The 6,728-nt window shown below is 45.1% G+C and overlaps 1 pseudogene; it reads left to right on the top strand.

Annotated features, from left to right (window-relative positions):
• The first annotated feature begins 329 nt into the window (after window positions 1-329).
• On the top strand, window positions 330-1,742 carry LOC130882694 (KH domain-containing, RNA-binding, signal transduction-associated protein 1-like; annotated as a pseudogene).
• The last annotated feature ends 4,986 nt before the right edge of the window (window positions 1,743-6,728 follow it).

The raw sequence follows: 6,728 nt of genomic DNA, 5'->3' as shown, positions 1-6,728 counted from the left end.
AGGTGGATCTCTGTGAGTTAGAGGCCAGCCTGGTCTACCAGAGCTAGTTCCAGGACAGTCTACAAAGCTACAGAAAAACACTGTCTTGAAAAAGCAAAAGGGGAAAAAAAAGAATGTCATAAAGGTCAGTCTGGTGGGGGCTTTTTCTCAATTGAGTTTCCTTCTTTCCAAATGACTTTAGCTCATATCAAGTTGACATAAAACTAGCCAGCACAAGAAATCAAACTTGGGACATCAGGACAGTGTAGCCATGTACTGAGCCATCCCATCAGCCCCTCCACCTTATATTTTGAGATAGGGTCCTGATACAGTTACTTAGGATAGCGGTGATGGATGCTCAGCAGCTGCCGGAAGATCTGACATCTCTATTCCAGGTGAGAGCATGCACCTTTGGTCCCAAGGACATTATTATAGAATATCACACAAAAGTGGATTCTTGCCAGAGCTGGTTACATAATGAGTTACCTAACCGGCTTGGTTATTGTTTCTTCGTGGTTCCCGGGACATCAGGTAGCAACCATCTTAACTAAGCCATCCCTGATGTCCCCACAATGGTTGTCTACAACTTTACCTGGATCTTCTGGTTCCTCCCTGAACCTGGAACTTGCAGCCAACCTCAGGTATCCACCTGTCTCTGTTCCCAGTGCTGGGATTCTGTGATGTCAAACTTAAGTCCTCATGATTGTGTGATAAACACCTTACTAACTGTGCCACCTCCCCAGGCCCAGGTCCTGTGTGTGTGTGTGTGTGTGTGTGTGTGGTGTATTTGTGTGGGTGTGTGCATATGTTTGCGTGGGTGTGTGTTTACTCAGTTAACCAGGTTGTTTTTGGAATCTTGAATTCACCCTGTATCCCTGACAGACCTTGAGCTTGTGATCCTCCTGCCTAAGCCTCCTGAGTAGCTGGGATGATCCTCGCATACTATCAGGCCAGGCTAACTAAACAAAACATTTTCAGAAAACTGATGTGGTAGCTGGTCCAACAAGAAAAACACCAAATATGCAAAGACCTCTGTTCAGTGAGAGACAAAGCCAAGGGAGAAGAGCTTCACAAAGACGGAGACCCCAAATATGCCCATTTAAATATAGATCTGCATGTCTTCACTGAAGTCTCTGGGCCCCTCTGTGAGGCTTATGCACTTATGGCCCATGCCGTGGAGGAAGTCAAGTAATTTCTAGTACCAGATATAATGGATGATATCTTCCAGGAGCAGTTTCTAGAACTGTCCTACTTGAATGGAGTTCCTGAACCCTCTCGAGGTCGTGGGGTACCAGTGAGAGGACAAGGAGCTGCCCCGCCTCCTCCACCTCTTCCCAGAGGTCATGGTGTTGAACCACCTCGAGGGGCATTGGTTCGTGGGACCCCAGTGAAAGGCTCCATTACCAGAGGTACCACTGTGACTCAAGGAGTGCCACCCCCACCCACTATGAGAGGTGCCCAACAACAAGAGCTCAGACAGCAGGCATCCAGAGAATACCTTTACCTCCAACACCTGCACCAGAAACCTACGAAGACTGTGGAGATGATGATACAGACACAGAACAGAGTGATGAAGGATACGAAGGCTATTACAGCCAGAGCCAGGGGGAGTCAGAATAGTATGACTATGGACATGGGGAGCTTTAAGATTCTTATGAAGCTTATGGACAAGATGACTGGAATGGGACCAGGCCATCACTGAAGGACCCCCTGGTAAGCCAGTGCAGGGATCATACAGAGAGCACCCATATGGATGTTGTTAAAAACAAACAGGAGGGGAAAACATCAGTTATGAGCAAAGTTGTTACTGATTTCTTGTATCCCAGGATTCCTGTTGCTTTACCCACAACAGACAAGTAACTAAGTGTTTTTCTTCGTGGTCCCATTCTTTTTCCCACCTTCCTCCATTCTTAACTCTGCATTCTGGCTTCTGTATGTAGTATTTTAAAATGAGTTAAAATAGATTTATGATATCAAATTTAAAAAAAAAAGAAAGAAAAACAGCAAATAGTCTAAAGGCTTCCTACTCTAGGAATACCAGACATCTAGACACCCTCCTCCACTTGTCTGTCTGAACACACAGGTGTACCTGGCTGCAGTGGACACCGAAGAGCACAGTGAAAAACACTTCCTGAAATAAAATGCTCAAAATAGTCCCACGGCTGCAGAGTAACGCAGGCAGGTAGGTGCTGTATAAACAATTCCCTGGCAGGGTGAGTCTCAGACTTGATCTGGCTGCAGAACCACCTGCAGGGCTTAGCACAGAGATTGCTCAGTCCAAACCAGAGCTCGGGGTGTGGCCTGGAGATTTGCAGGTCTTACAGTCTCCCAGGTCTGTTGTCGTCTGGAGACAGAACTTGGAGCATCAACACTCTGGCACCCACGTCTCGATTTTCCCCACCTCCTAACTTTGCCTGTTTCTTTTTGAGACATTCGAGATCAAGGTCCCTACAATTTGAGACTTCCTCTTGATTTGCTCATAACATCCATTAATTTAATTTTATTTTATTTTTTGTGGTGGGGCAGGGTAGGCAGGTTCTCATGTAGCCCAGGCTAGGAAGTGAGAAGGAACTGTTGATCCTCATGCCTCAAATTCCCAAGGTCAGAAATTACAGACCTCTGTTAGCACACCTGTCTTCCTCCTTTGGAAAGACTCAGAATTGTGCTATGGTGTGTAAGAGAGAGATTGCAATATGGTGTGTAAGAGAGAGATTGTGCTATAGTGTGTAAGAGAGAGGTTACGCTATGGTGTGTAAGAGAGAGATTGTGCTATGGTGTGTAAGAGAGAGATTGTGCTATGGTGTGTAAGAGAGAGGTTGTGCTATGGTGTGTAAGAGAGAGGTTGTGCTATGGTGTGTAAGAGAGAGGTTGTGCTATGGTGTGTAAGAGAGAGGTTGTGCTATGGTGTGTAAGAGAGAGGTTGTGCTATGGTGTGTAAGAGAGAGGTTGTGCTATGGTGTGTAAGAGAGAGGTTGTGCTATGGTGTGTAAGAGAGAGGTTGTGCTATGGTGTGTAAGAGAGAGGTTGTGCTATGGTGTGTAAGAGAGAGGCAGGGGAAGGTAAAAAACAAAACAAAGCCCTCAACCTTCACTGTTCCTTCCTTTTCCCCTCCCTTCCTCCCTTCTTTCCCTCCCTTTCTTTTTTCTTTCCTTTTGAAAGTCTTTAACGCTGTCCCCATTGACTATTTTCTTTTCTGCAGCCTCCTGTTGTCCTTTACCACGCCATTACATTCTACTGTTCATACAGATGGTTTGTAACTGATCCGGTCTTGGTTGGTCCAGCTTCCTCCTGACCAATAAACTCATCCTCAGTAAGTGTAAGAAAAGATGAGGGCTTAGAACATGTCGTCTCTATTCAGTGGATTTGTTTTGCTTTGTATTGGCATTGCTTTTTCTTCTCTGACTCACCCAGCCTAAACTTGTTTGTTTGTGACAAGGTCTCCCTATATAGTCCTGGTTGGCCTAGAATTCACTCCATAGAACAGGCTGGCCTCAAATTCACAGAGATCTGCCTACCGCTGCCTCCCAAATTCTGGAATTAAAGGTGCGTGTCACCGTACCAAGCCTCTGCTTCCTCGTTGCTATGCTACAGGTATGTGCCACCTCAACTAATAAGTTCATCCCTCTCTGTCCCCTCCCCCCATTCCAGGAATTGAATCACGGCCTTGCCTATGCTAGATAAGCACTTTGTCTCTGAGTTATACTTCAGCCCTCTTAGGAAGTACTTTTTTCTCCTTTAGACAAAGTAAGTAGAAGAGGAACCCTTTTCTACAGCTTCTATAAGAATATGGTGCTTGGTGCCACGGCCGCCGTTTTATCTCAAAGAATAGTTATCTGTATGGACACAAGGCAATGCATTTAGGATGTCAAAGCAAAAAGCTGGAAACCACCTAGGTATATCTTTTGGCCTCTTACCAGAACTCCCTATCTTTAGATTTCTTGCTGTGTGAAATAACAAACCTTATTTATTTTCTTTGAGCTATTGTCTCGAAAATCTTTTTTCCCTATTTTAAGACAAGGTTGTAGGAATCAGTCCTCAAACTTTAGTGTTCATGTCAGCTCCACTTTGGAACAGGCATGGCGAGGTGCATCTGGAGGCCCAGTACTCTGGAGGCCCTTAGGCAGGAGTGGGGGTAGGATCTCACTTGAGTCCAGGAGTTTGAGACCAGCCTGGGCAGCAAACATGACCCCTCTGTGTTTGTTCCTATTGTTCTACCTGAAACGAAGAAACTTGAAAGAGAGAGGAGTTCTTTTGGGTCCCAATTTGAGGGGAGAGCGTCCATCGTGGAGGGGAAAGAACAGGAGCAGGAACGGAAGGCAGCTGGCTACGCTGAGTAGTAGACGAGAGCAGACAAGACGTGGAGTGGGGCTGTCCATCCTCAGGGCTCCGCCCCACCCATGCCACCATGGAAGAAGCATCTTCCATCAAGGCTCCACCTCCCAAAGGTTCCACAATTGTCCAAAACGGTGCCACCAGTTCAAACACACAAGCTTATGGGGGACACTTCATATTCACACAGCCACTCTGTCTCAGAAAAACGAAAGCAAAGCAAACCAAACAAGTGAACCTTTTGTCCTGGAGCCTGAGAGTCTACATGTCTTTCAGTGTCCGAAGCAATGCCCACATTGCTGAGCTAAAGACCACACCGTCAATGGTACGAGTCTATTCTGTGACGCATGCGTCCTGTCTGATAGCATCCCTCTAGCTTACACGGCCTTACTAAATATGAAATAAATAAATTATTAAATACATTCTTGTTTTTCCAGATTCATTTTTACTTTAAAAAAGGGGGGGGAGGGGGCAATGTGTGGGAGGAGGGGAGGGAAATGGGAAACGGGGAGCAGTTGGAAATTTTAATTAAAAAAGAATAAAAAAAAAAGATATAAAAAAAAAGGGGGGGGGCTAGAGCTGGTGGCATGATTCACTGGGTAAAGGTGCTTGCCAACAAGCCTGGGGATCTGATATTCAAATCCCTGGGGCTCACATGGCAGAAGGAGAAAATTGTCTCCTGCAATTGTCCTCTAACGGCCACGTGTTTGTTATTATACACACTCTAGCATACATACAAAGAAGTAAATGTAAAAAAAAAAGATTTTTTTTAAAGAATAAAGCTCAAAGTTTGATGTTAATAAAGAGAAAAGGTGAGATTCTTCGTTTTTTAATTTTGTGAGAATTTATTCTATGTGTATGAATGTTTGCCTACACATAAGTCTGTGTACAACACCATGCACTGCCTAAGAAGGAAGAGTATCTTCGTTCCCCTGAAACTGGAGTTACAGATGGTGAGCTGCCATGTGGGTGCTGGGAATTGAACCTGGGTCCTCTGAAAGGGCAGTTTATGTTCTTAACCTTAGAGCCATCTCTCCAGCCCCACCCTCTCCATTCTCTTAAGTCTCTGTAGAGATGGCTCAGTGGGTAAAGGTGCTTCCAGCCAAGCCTGCAGCCCGAGTTCTAACTCCAGAAAACCCACAAGGTGGAAAAGGAAAACCAGCCCTGCAAGTTGTCCTCTGATATCCACACATGTTCCCTCAAATGAGTAGAAAACATTAGAAAGAAAGAAAAAGGGTCCCAGAGAGATGGCTTAGCACTGAGTGTTTGTTGCTGGACTGTGATGACACACGCCTCTAATCCCAGCACTCAGGGGGCAGAGGCATGTGAATCACTGAATTTGAGACTAGCCAGGGCCACACAGAGAAACCCTGCCTCGAAAAACAAAGGCAAAATAAAATAAACTAGTGCTTGCTGCTGTTGCAGAGGGATCAACGTTCTGTTCCCACTAGCCAGGCCAGGTGGCTCACAACTGCCTGTAAGTCCAACTCCAGTGGATCAGACACCCCAGGCACCTGCACATCCCACACACAGCTGAAAACAAATACTCATAATTAAAAACAAAGTTGGATTAGAGTAATAGCTCAGCAGTTAAGAGCATTGTTCTGCTCTTTCAGAGAACCTGAGTGCAATTCCCAGCACCTACATGGTGACTCATTACAGACAGAATCCCAGCTCCTGGGGATCTGATGCCCTCTTCTGGCTTCTTTAGGCACCACACACACACACACACAGACACACAGTACACAGACATATGTGCAGGCAAACGCCCATGTATATAAAACAAAATAAAAGATAAAATAAACGAAACACTTCAAAAGAAACAGAAAAAGATGAAGGATGGTGGTGGCCCACAGTTTTAATCCTAGCACCCAGGAGGCAGAGGCAGGTGGATTTCTATGAGGTCAATGCCTGCCTGGTCTACAGAGTGAGTTCTAGGACAGCCATGGCAACACAGAGAAACCCCATCTTGAGGAAACACACACACACACACACACAGAAAAAAGAAAAGAGAGAGAACTTTTATCATTACGGCCTGATCGTAAGCTATACAGAGCTGGTGGTGCCTGTGAAAAACCTTATTTTTTTTCTTCTTGCTTAAGCAGACTTCTGAAAAGTATTTCTATTCCAAGTTTCATACAGAGAAACCTAATTTATCCTAGCTACCCCCACCCCTCCCCAAGAAATTAAAAATAGCATACATGGATGTACTCCGTGCCAGTTTCCCTTAGGACGTCTGCAGATGTTAACACACACTTCAAAGTCCAAAAAGGAACCTGATTTTCATGGAGGAGTGGGTGGAGAATAGAAGTCCCTTGATCCCAGTAACAATGCGGTTGGATATCACTGTGGTTTCCTCTACTGAGAATTTCTTTGCTAATGAAGAGTGTGAGTCTTTTATTTTAGTGAAAACTGGAAAT

This window comes from Chionomys nivalis, chromosome 1 (genome assembly GCF_950005125.1).
Source record: "Chionomys nivalis chromosome 1, mChiNiv1.1, whole genome shotgun sequence".
In the NCBI taxonomy this organism is placed as follows: Eukaryota; Metazoa; Chordata; class Mammalia; order Rodentia; family Cricetidae; genus Chionomys; species Chionomys nivalis.
The sequence above is the reverse complement of the archived record's forward strand: the minus strand, read 5'-3'. Positions and strand labels throughout refer to the sequence as shown.